The sequence below is a fragment of the Hemiscyllium ocellatum genome, chromosome 8 (genome assembly GCF_020745735.1).
Source record: "Hemiscyllium ocellatum isolate sHemOce1 chromosome 8, sHemOce1.pat.X.cur, whole genome shotgun sequence".
NCBI lineage: Eukaryota > Metazoa > Chordata > Chondrichthyes > Orectolobiformes > Hemiscylliidae > Hemiscyllium > Hemiscyllium ocellatum.
Window position 1 is genome coordinate 98,392,882 of NC_083408.1, and position 12,714 is coordinate 98,405,595.

Consider the following 12,714-nt stretch of genomic DNA (forward strand, 5'->3'; position numbering starts at 1 on the left):
CCCTCGACCATGACCCCACCCCCCCAATCACCAAACCATCATTTTCCAGACCATACAGAACCTCATCCCCTCAGGAGATCTCACACCCACAGCTTCCAACCTTATAGTCCGGGAACCCCACACTGCCCGGTTCTACCTCCTTCCGAAGACCCACAAGCCTGACCACCCTGGCCGACCCCTTGTCTCAGCATGCTCCTGCCCCACTGAACTCATCTCTGCCTACCTCGACACTGTCCTATCCCCTCTAGTCCAGGAACTCCCCACATACTTTCGAGGCATCACCCATGCCCTCCACCTCCTCCAAGACTTCCGTTTTCCCGGCCCCAATGCCTCATCTTCACCATGGATATCCAATCCCTCTACACCTCTATCCGCCATGACCAGGGCCTCCAAGCCCTCCATTTTTTCCTCTCCAGACATCCCCAACAGTACCCTTCCACCGATACTCATTCGTTTGGCCAAACTGCTCCTCACCCTTAACAATTTCTCCTTCGAATCCTCCCACTTCCTCCAGACCAAAGGGGTAGCCATGGGCACACGTATGGGCCCCAGCTATGGCTGTCTCTGTGTTGGCCACGTAGAACAGTTGATCTTCCATAATTACACCGGCACCACTCCCCACCTCTTCCTCCGCTACATTGAAGACTGCATTGATGACTCCCGCTAGGAGATTGAGCAATTCATCAACTGCACCAACACATTCCATCCTGACCTTAAATTTACCTGGACCATCTCTGACACCTCCCTCCCCTTCATGGACCTCTCCAACTTCATTAATGATGACCGACTTGACACTGACATTTTTTACAAACCCACCAACTCTCACAGCTACCTGGTTTACACCTCTTCCCACCCTACCTCCTGAAGAAATGCCATCCCATATTCTCAATTCCTCCACCTCCACCGTATCTGCTCCCAGGAGGTCCAGTTCCACTACAGAACACCAGATGGCCTCCTTCTTTCGAGACAGCAATATCCCTTCCCAAGTTGTTAAAGATGCCCTCCAACGCATCTCATCCACATCCCGCACCTCCGCCCTCAGACCACACCCCTCCAACTGTAACAAGGACAGAACGCCCTGGTGCTCACCTTCCACGCCTGGAGGAAGAATGCCTCATCTTCCACCTTGGAACACTTCAACCCCAGGGCATCAATGTGGACTTCAACAGTTTCCTCATTTTCCCTTCCCCCACCTCACTTTAGTTCCAAACTTCCAGCTCAGCACTGTCCCCATGACTTGTCCGGACTTGTCCGACCTGCCTATCTCCTTTTCCACCTATCCACTCCACCCTCTCCTCCCTGACTTATCACCTTCATCCCCTCCCCCACTCACCCTTTGTACTCTATGCTACTCTCTCCCCACCCCCACCCTCCTCTAACTTATCCCTCCATGCTTCAGGCTCACTGCCTTTATTCCTGATGAAGGGCTTTTGCCCGAAACGTCGATTTCGCTGCTCCTTGGATGCTGCCTGAACTGCTGTGCTCTTCCAGCACCACTGATCCAGAATCTGGTTTCCAGCATCTGCAGTCATTGTTTTTACCTCAGGACTGAAGTGCCTGCTTTACCAGATAAAATAAAAATAAAATAGGTGAAAATAAATATGCTGCTGAAATAGGCAGGCTCATGGAAAATGAAATTGAACTTTCAAATGTGCAAACTGATTAATTTTGTTAAGAAATACGCCGAGTGGCAATATAAATGAAACAATGAAACTTTAAATGAGATGACCAGAGAGACCAGAGAGTACATTTACACTTGTCCTTAAAGGTGACAGAACACATTAAGAAATCTGTTTTTAAAAAAAGGCACTTGGAACCTTGGGTTTATTTTTAATATAAGCATTGATTACAAAACGATGAAAGCTTCTTTAAACCTTCACAAGCCACTGGTTAAACTTTAGCTGGGGACTTGTGTTCCATTCAGTGGACCACATACAAAAAGTATATCATGTCAGGGTGTATAGGAGAGCTATTAAAATGGTATCAGGGTAGAAGGAGTTCAGTTACATGACGATATTGAAGATGCTAGAGTACCTTTGGGGCAGAAAAGGTTCAGAGTTAATTTGATGGAGGTTTTCAAAATTATAATTGGCTTCATGGAAGGGAATAAGGTGAAACATTTTTTTCAGCTGCAAAAGCGTTCGACAATATTCCCCACAGGAGATTGGTTAGCAAGGTTAGATCTCATGGAATACAGGGAGAATTAGCCATTTGAATACAGAAGTAGATCGAAGGTAGAAGACAAGAGGATGGTGGTGGAGAGTTGTTTTTTGGTTTGGAGGTCTGTGACCAATGGAGTGCCACAAGGATCATTTCTAGGTCCACTACATTGCGTCATTTATATAAATAATTTGGATGTGAACATAGGAAGAATAGTTATTGAGTTTGCAAATGACACCAAAGTTGGAGGCGCAGTGGACAGTGAGGAAGGTTACCTCAGAGTACAACAGGTTCTTGATCAATAGCCTGAGGAGTGGCAGATGGAGTTGAATTTAGATAAATATGAGATGCTGCATTTTGCAAAAGCAAATCAGAATAGGACTTATACACTTAATGGTAAGGTCCTAGGGAGTGTTGCTGAACAAAGAGACCTTGGAGTGTAGGTTTATAGTTCCTTGAAAGTGGTCACAATTGGATAAGATAGTGAAGAAGGCATTTGGTCTGCTTTCCTTTATTTATCAGAACATTGATGCATTGGAGTTAAAAGGTCATGTTGCAGTTGTACAGGACATTGGTAAGGCCACTTTTGGAATATTGTGTGCAATTCTGGTCTCCTTCCTATCAGAAGGATGTTCTGAAACTTGAAAGGATTCAGAAAAGATTTACAAAGATGTTGTCAGGCTTGAAGGATTTGAGTTATAGGGAGAGGTTGAATAGACTGTGGCTGTTTTCCCTGGAATGTCAGTGGCTGAGGCATGACCTTGTAGAGGTTTATAAAATCATGGGGGGCATGGATAGGATAAATGGACAAAGTCTTTTTCTTGGAGTGGGGGAGTCCAGAACTAGACGGCATAGGTTAAGGGTGAGAGGGGAAAGATATAAAAGAGACGTAAGGGGGCAACTCTTTCGTGCAATGGTATGTGTGCGGAAGTGCTCGATTCCTGATCCACTTTTGCTCGAAACATCAATTTACCTGCTCCTCAGATGCTGCCTGACCTGCTGTGCTTTTCCAGCACTATTCTAATCTTGATTCTTACCTCCAGCACCTACAGTACCCACTTTCGCTTGCCAGATGAAGTAGTGGTGGCTGGTACAATTGCAGCATTTAAAAGGCATCTGGATGGGTATATGAATAGGAAGGGTTTAGAGGGATATGGGCTAAGTGCTGGCAAATGGGACTAGATTAGGTTAGGATATCTGGTCCGCATGGACGAATTGGACCAAAGGGTGTCCATGCTGTCCATCTCTATGACTCTATGACTCTAAGAGAATTGGGAACCAGCTGTCATAGGTTTAACATGATTGGCAAAAGAACCATCAGGAAAGCACATTTTTAAAATATACCTGGTTGACAGTATCTGGAGAGCAGTGCCTTACATCAAAGGGGAAACAGATCCTTTTGAAAGGAAATTGCATAAAAATTTGAAGGTAGCCTACTTCTTGGTTGGGCTCACTAGGTGGCCTCCTTCCCAATAGCACTGTTTTTGTGTTTCACCTCAGGTGCACTGCACCACTTCCATGGGATCAGTCATTGCTGCCAACATGTGCTAAGATGTGGTCTACACTCATGTGAGTGAACTTTCAGAAGGTTTATTATTACTCAACTGTCTACAAGGTATAGAAAGAGAGGGCACTTCCCGTAACCCAACAAACTCAGCCTGCAGTTCTGTTTGATCTAACATCACTATGTTAGAGCTCCTTTGGCACATGTTCAGTAGCTGGTAATGTACAATTAAGCCTCTAGTCCTCCCTTCTATTGCATGCAAAAGGAAAACAGACTTAAGGAGGTTATAGCCAAGAGTGTAGTGCTGGAAAAGCACAGCAAGTCAGGCAGCATCCGAGGAGCAGAAGAATCGACATTTCGGGCATAAGCCCTTCATTAGGAATGAAGCTTGTGGGTTAAGGGGGCTAAGAGATAAATGGGAGAGGGGCAGTTGGATTCGGGGGGAAGGTAACTGAGAGTGCAATAGGTAGATGGAGGTGGGAGTGAAGGTGATAGGCCAGAGAGGAAGATGGAGTGGATAAGTGGGAAGGAAGATCGACAGGTAGGACAGGTCATGAAGGTGGTGCCAAGTTGGAAGTTTGGATCTGGGATAAGGTGGGGGGGAAATGAGGAAACTGGTGAAATCTACTTTAATCCCTTCTGGTTGGAGGGTCCCAAGGCTGAAGATAATGCGTTCTTCCTCCAGACATCGGATGGTTAGGGTTTGGCGAGAGAGGAGGCCCAGCACCTGCATGTCCTTGGCAGAGTGGGAGGGGGAGTTAAAGTGTTCGGACACGGGATAGTGGGGTTGCTTTGTGCGTGTGTCCCGGAGATGTTCTCTAAAGCGTTCCACAAGTAGGCGTCCTGTCTCCCCTATGTAGAGGACACCCCTACATCGGGAACAATGGACACAGTAAATGATGTGTGTGTAAGTGTAGGTAAGTCCCTGACGGATGTGGGAGGCTCCTTTGAGGCCTTAGATGGAGGTGAGGGGGGAGGCGTGGGTGTGGGTTTTGCAATTCTTGCAGTGTCTGAAGCGTTCTGCAAGTAGGCGTCCTGACACCTTCTCCTCCTCACTTTCTCCTTAGGGAGATTATACACAGACTACACACAGTAAAATGAACAGATATATGACAGATGAAAATTAATGCAGAAAATGCAAAAGTCTTCACGTTATTAGAAAGAATGAGTTGAGCCCAAATGAATAAGCTTTTAAAAGAGGTGTATGTCTTCCTTTGTCCAGGGCGAGATGAGAAGGCGATTTGAAAAATAAAATAATTTTGGCTCACTGACTTTAAAAATAGAGGTAGAGGATATAAAAGTAACAATGTTATGCTCAGCCTTGTTTTAACATTAGCAATAAATTCTGAGACCTTAAAAAGATGCCAATACCAAAGAAAGGGCGCAAAGGAAATGTACTGGACTGATACCAGTGACGGCGAAAGTGAGGTCTGCAGATGCTGGAGATCAGAGTTGAGAGTCTGGTGCTGGAAAAGCACAGCAGGTCAGGCAGCATCCGAGGAGCAGGAAAATTAACATTTCGGCCATAAGGCCTTCATCAGGAATGAGGCTTGTGGGTTGGGGCTGAGGGATAAATGGGAAGGGGGTTGGAGTTAGGGAGAGGTAGCTGGGAAAGCAATAGATGGATAAAAGTGAGGGAGAAGGTGAGAGGTCAGAGGGGGCAGTGATGGACTGGTCTGGAGGGCGGAATCGAGTTGGAGGTTTGGGACTGGGATAATGTCGGTGGGGGGGGCGGAATCAGGAAGCTGTTGAAACCCACATTTATCCCGTGTGGTTGCTGGGTCCCAAGGCGGAATATGAGGTGTTCCTCCTCCAGGCATCCGGTGGTAACGGTTTGGCGGTGCAGGTGGCCCAGGACCTGCATGTCCTTGATGGAGCAGGAGGGGGACTTGGTGGGTTTGGTGCATGTCAGTGTCCCAGAGATGTTCTCTGAAACTATCCACAAGAAGGCGTCCTGTCTCCCCAATGTAGAGGAGACCACACCGGGTGCAAGGGATGCAGTAGATGATGTTGGTAGAGTTGCAGGTGAATTTCTGGTGGATGTGGAAGGATCCTTTGGGGCCTTGAATGGAGGTGAGGGGAGTGATATGGGTGCAGACTTTGCACTTCCTGCCGTGGCAGGGAAAAGTACTAGGAGTGGGGTATGGGCTGGTGTGGGGGCGTCGACCTGGAGGGAATAATCTTTTTGGAACGTTGATAGGAGTGGGGAGGGAAATATATCTCTGGTGATGGGGTCTGTTTGGAGGTGGCTGAGGCGGCGGAGGATGATGCGCTATATGCAGAGGTTGGTGGGGTGGAAGATGAGCACCAGGGGGGTTCTGTCCTTGTTGCATTGGGAGGGGTGGGGTCCAAGGGCAGTAGTACGTGAAGGAGATGCACTGGGGGGCATCGTCAACCACATGGGAAGGGAAGTTGATTTCAGTTACATGAAAAATTAAAGAAGCTGGGTTTGTTCTCCTTAAGATAAGATTTGACAGAGATGTTCACTACCCTTGTAGGGTTTTGGTGGAGTAAATGAAATAGGAATTGTTTCTGTTTTCAGATGAGTCTGTAAATAGAGGAAGCAGAAGTCAAATTAGGAAAACACTATTTGTGCAGTGTTTGTAATCTGGAATGCAATGCCTAGAAACATAGTGAAGAGGGATACAATAATAATTTTAGCGGGTCGGAATCCCCCACCTTGTCCACCACATTTTTTCATGTAGGGAGGATGTATTTAAATTAGAAATGACATAGTAGAAGTTCTTTACAAGGGACTGGAGGGTTTGAGTTATAAGGAGAATCTGGATAGGCTGAGACTGTCTTCCTTGGAGTGTTGGAAGCTAATAGGAAGGACGTGGAGGCATTGGAACGAGTGCAGAGGAGGTTTACCAGGATGTTGCCTGGCATGGTAGGAAGATCTTATGAGGAAAGGCTGAGGCACTTGGGGCTGTTTTCATTGGAGAAAAGAAGGTTTAGGGGAGATTTGATAGAGGTGTATAAGATGATTAGGGGTTTAGATAGGGTTGACAACGAGAACCTTTTTCCGCTAATGGAGTCAGCTGTTACTCGGGGACACAGCTTTAAAATAAGGGGAGGTAGGTATAGGACAGATGTTAGGGGTAGATTCTTTACTCAGCGGGTTGTGAGTTCATGGAATGCCCTGCCAGTAGCAGTGGTGGACTCTCCCTCTTTATGGTCATTTAAGCGGGCATTGGTTAAGCATATGGAGGTTATTGGGCTAGTGTAGGTTAGGTAGGCTTTGGTCGGCGCAACATCGAGGGCCGAAGGGCCTGTACTGCACTGTATTTTGCTATGTTCTATGTTCTATGTTCTAAGGGGTGACCTAATAAAATCATGAGGGGCATAGATAAGAAGAATAGCCAATGTTTTCTTCCTGGGGAGGGGAGTCCAAAACCAGAGGGCAGAGATTTAAGGTGAGAGGGGAAAGATTTAAAAGGAACCCAGGGGCAACCTTTTCTCACAGAAGGAGGTGAGTTTATGGAATGAACTGCAAAAGGAAGTGGTAGAGACTGGTACAATTACAACATTTAAAAAACATTTGGACAGGTATATGGATATGGAGGGATATGGGCCAAATGCAAGCTAATGGAACTAGTTCAGTTTAGGAAACATGGTCAACATGGATGAGTTGGACAGAAGGGTCTATTACTGTGCTGTATGACTCTAGGATTCTAGAACTTAATGTTAAGTTAGATAAGTATCAAAAAAAGAGAGACAAAATGTTGATTTATGAACAGCCACATGAGAAAAAAATGAGGAAAGCCACCCGGGCAGGATTCCGCATTGTTGAGAAGATGCCAGTGTTGTGGTTGTGCTGGGAATGTAGAGTTCTTCACACATCTATCCTGCCCCAGCTGGTTTCTTATTTTACCACAGCCTTCAGCTACCCCCCTCCTGCAACCTTCAATGAGCCCTCTGTTCCCAGAGTGTCCATATGCGTGACACTGCAGCCGACCAGGCAAAAGGCCAGACTGAGAAGGTTCTAAAGTTGGGTCCTTGTAGCTCGCTTGTTCAGTGGGAGTTTGCAGATTAAGAAAGTTGAGAGTAACCTACGGAGCTCTCGTTTTATGAAAATCATCTTCACCTTTAATAATCTGCAGATTTAGTGCCCAGATTCTGGAGGCATTATCTTTTTATCTTTCTTTTAAATATTGAGCACACAATAGTAAAAATTCTGATTGATTATTTCCTCCACTTGGTAGACATGGGGAATAGATCTTCCAATAATCCTAGCAAATTTATCTCTGTGTGCTAAAGAAGGCTAAGTTCAGAAGATTTGTGAAGCATTGACAAGCATTGTGAGAGAGTCACTGGACGTTAAGAAATGGTACGATATCATGTGTTCATTCTGCAAATGAGTAACAAATCAAACTTGGTGCCAATTTACCCTTACTCATGTAAATTAATACAAATCATTAAAATTGATTATCTATGTTACTGTTTTCTATTGAAGACAATCATGCCTGACCAATCCTCTTATTTTTTAGCTCTTGGGGTTCAGTGGTGCTAATGTAACTACCTTGGACTCAGAAATTCAATGTAAGATGATTGAATTTTCAGATTGCATCAAATTAGAGGAAACTATAAAGTTGAAGGAGACAGCTCAGCGGTGCTGAATAAACTGGTCAAAACAAACTTGACTACAGCTCCACCTTCAGCACTATGATTCCAAACAGACTCATCTCCAAACTCTAAGATCTAGATCTCGGCTCCCCCCTCTGTAACTGGATTCACGACATCCTGACCCATGGACTGCAATCAGTAAGAATAGGTGACAATACCTCCACCCCGTTAATCCTCACCATCAGTGCCCCACCAGAGTGCATACTCAGCCCCCTACTATACTCCTTACCATCTCATGACCTTGTGGCCAAATTTTGCTCCAACTCCATTTACGAGTTTGCTAACGACACCACCACCATCAGATCACAAACAATGATGAGACAGAGTACAGGAAAGAGATAAAGTGTTTAGCGGCATTGTGTAAAGACAAAAGTCTCTCCATCAATGTCAGCAAAATGAAGGAGCTAGTCATTGACTTCAGGAAGTGAATTGGAAGGCATACCCCTGTCTGCATCAATGGCGTTGAGATGGAGATGGTCTCCTGAGAGTGACAAGTAACAGCAATCTGTCCTAACACACCCACGTCGATACAATGGTCAAGAAAGCACAATACCTTTACATCCTCGGGAGGCTCAGGAAATTCAGCAAGTCCACAAAGACTCTGACCAAAATTTATTAATGCACCATAGAAAGCATCCTATATAGATGCATCACAGCATAGTTTGGCAATTGCTCTGTAGGGAACTACAGAGAGTCATGAACACAGCCATGTCTATCATGCACACCAGCCTTCCATTCATTGGCATCATCCATATTTCCCACTGCCCTGGGAAAACAACCAACATAATCAAAGACTCCTCCCACTTTGTATATACTCTCTTCCACTCACTTCTGTTGGGCAGAAGTTGGAAAAGTGTAAATACACATACAAACAGATTCAATTACAACTTCCTCCCCGCTGTTATCAGACTACTGAATGGATCTTTCAAATGTTAATGCTGAAATCTCTCTCTGCATCTTCTCTGCAACTGTAACACTGTATTCTGCACTCTGTTCTGCTACCTGATGCACTTTGTACGATACGATCTGCCTGTAGAGTGTGCAAAACAACATTTTTCATTGTATTTTAGTTCATGTGACACCAATAAATCAAATCAAATTAAATCAAAATACATAATGCAGAACAATGGTCATCTGCCAATCATTGTCCTCATCACCCAGCAGGTGTAACAGGTTAAAATCAGAACCTGTGGGAAGAGGAGAATCATGGCAAATAACAATTTGATACAGAATAATACAAATTCTACGCAGAAGAATTAGTGCACATTTCTCCTTCTGCATAAGTATTGCTTGAATAGTAATGGTCAAAATTGAAAGAGTCTGATGAGTCACAATTGGATAAAATTGTCTGGGCACTGTAGACGAGTCATAGCATCATAAAGTCATAGAGATGTACAGCATGGAAACAGACTCTTCAGTCCAACTCGACAATGCTGACCAGATATCCCCACCCAATCTAGTCCCACCTGCCAACACCCGGCCCATATCCCTCCAAACCATTTCTATTCACATACCCATCCAGATGCCTTTTGAATGTTGCAATTGTACTAGCCTCCATCACTCCTGGCAGCTCATTCCATACACGTACCACCTTCTGAGTGAAAAAGTTGCCCTTCGGTCTCTTTTATATCTTTCCCCTCTCACCCTAAACCTTGGAGTCTAAACAGTAGAACACAAAGCCCCAATTAGTCAGAGAGGGAGGTGCTGAGAAGGGTGCAAAATATGACAATGAGGAACCCAGGAAATTTAAAAACCCTAATCCCATCTGTGCAGCACCCGCCCATCTCCAAGTGTTACAATGTCAAGTGCCAGCAAACCATCACAAAGATGGGAAGGAATGTCCCCAGTGTTGAGGTAACAGTGAGGAATTGCCAGGGGAGGGGAGTGAAATGCCCCGACCAAAAAAGGGCTTCAGCACTCTCTAAACTTGCAATCTATCTTTCTTCCTTTGCTTCATTGCTTTATTTTTTCCTCAGTGCTGGGACAACCTTTCCATAAATCTCCCAAAAAACAATTATCAGAAATATACACAAAATGGGCAAAATGTTTTGTCTTCCTACACAAATGTTTTTAGACTGTCAATCAAACACGGAAAATGTGCTCCACAATATCAACTTGAATTGGAAGATAGTAGGATCATTTTCACTTAAGTGTATAGTTTTTTTTCTTGCTCTGTGTACACAGCACACTCATATACAGCACATTAATGTTCCCATTCTCACCTCTGAAATTGTTCATGGTTGCACTGTTCATTTAACTGGTGGCGGTGTCTCATTATTCATTCATTGTCAAAGAATTGCCAGAGTAAATGTCATCCTGTACTCCTAAATTCTTTATGCTTTGTTGAACTGTCCTATTAAAACACCATTCTATGCTATGAATTTGTTTTGCTAGTGCAGTACAAGTCAATTAATAGACACTTTGTTGGTGGGTGTGTTTGTTTAAAGGAAACTGTTTGATCCAACAAAAACAATTGTCATCCATTTGGAACTGCATGTTTCAGACAAATATGTCTTTGAAGGAAATGATTGCTCACACTGCCCTCTTTAAAGAAGGCTGTGAAATCCTGCACTCAACGATGCTATCCCAAGCCCCTAGCTGGTTCCTTATTTGACTGCAGCCTTCAACAACCACCCCTACTCCCAAGGTCTACAAATGCTGCTCAGTTCAGCTCATAATGACCTATAAAACACCAAACTGGGAGGATTATTAAAGCAGGGTTTTCACAGGTTAGCTAGCTTATTCAGTGGGTGTTGAGGGGACAGGAAATTCTGAATTAACTCACCTCTCTTTTCTCTGAATATCATCTTTAATCACCTTATCCTATTTATATATTTCATCTCTCACCTTAAGTCTTAACTGCAATCCGCATAATTTACATCAGGCAGTCACAAGAGGCCTAATAGTAATGGAGCTACGAATCTCTGGTTTGAAATGCATTCATTTAGTTTGATTTAAGTTGGATGTAGAATTTCACTCCTTGAAGATGACAATGGAGCTAAATTTCTGCAGGACCCATGATAGGGATAGATCGAAATCAAGGAGGTAGATAAATTTATCCTTGGCTACAGATGGGTAAGGATGGCCCAACATCATATAATAATTGACTATTTATCTTGCCTCTCTGTGAAGCAATCCTTAGCCACCTCTTGACACCATACCAAGATGATAGCTCATCTCACAATGTCTCAATATCATATAACAGCAGGTTTTACGGATCAGTATCTGTTATTCATGGGAGATTTCACTGTTAACTTATTTACAGGTGCTCCATTTGGTTCTGTTGAGGTTTGGATGCAATCTTGTGAACATTGACCATCTGTGCAGTCCAGGAGTTGTTGGGATGATGTCAATGCTCAGCAACTGTTACTTACGCCACAATTAATTGTCAATTTGGTTCAGTTGAAAACCTTCTTGCTTCAGAGTCAGGAAGTTTCATATTTAACTAGGATAATCGGGTGCAGTACTAAAGAGGTACCGTACTGTTAGTGGAGCCGTCTTTTAATCAGAGGTCTCACTTCTTATTTAGAGGGCAAAGTTAAAAATCACACACTACCAGGTTAGAGTTCAACAGGTATATTTGGCAGCACTAGCTTTCGGAGCGCTGCTCCTTCAGGTGGTTGTGAAGCAGAACCATCAGACGCAGAATTTATAGCAGAATTCTGCTTCACAATCACCTGATGAAGGAGCAGCGCTCTGAAAGCTAGTGCTTCCAATTAAACCTGTTGGACTATAACCTGGTGTTGTGTGATTTTAAACTTTGTTCACCCCAGTCCAACATCTGCTCCTCCACATTATAGCTACTTATTTAGATGGATGGGAAAGTTGGCAAGGACTTTTTTTTTTATGAAGACCGAGGGAATTATCCCTCATGTCCAATCCAATAATTATTCTCCAATCAACATCAACAAACTAACTAACAGATTTCCTTGTCATCATACTATTTCTTTTAGTGGGAGCTCCCTGCATGCAAATTGGCTACCACATTGCTGACATTCAGCAGTGGTGATATTCAGAAAAGTAGTTAACTGACTATAAAGCACTTTGGGTATATGAGTTCATGGAAGATGCTACATAAATGTAAGTTTTCTTTTGAGCTAATAAAGCAGTAATACTGCGAGTGCCAGTGAATCTCAATTCAGCAGCAACATTCTGTCCTTCGCATCGACCTGAGCACAGACTTCTCAGTAACAAGCCAAATTCAACCTGGGTTGACATATGCAGGTGCAGCTTAAAATACTCTTCAATTCATTTATCGCTTCTTTTGTAAAAAAAGGTACCACAGTATGCAAGAATATTAAAATGTACGTTGCATCCCTTTGTGGAGTAAAAGTATACGTTAATTCTTTTAACATTGAACTTAACAATAAAAATAAGGGCTTCAATATATCCATGCAGATGGCGCAGTCTCAGAGTTAAGGGAT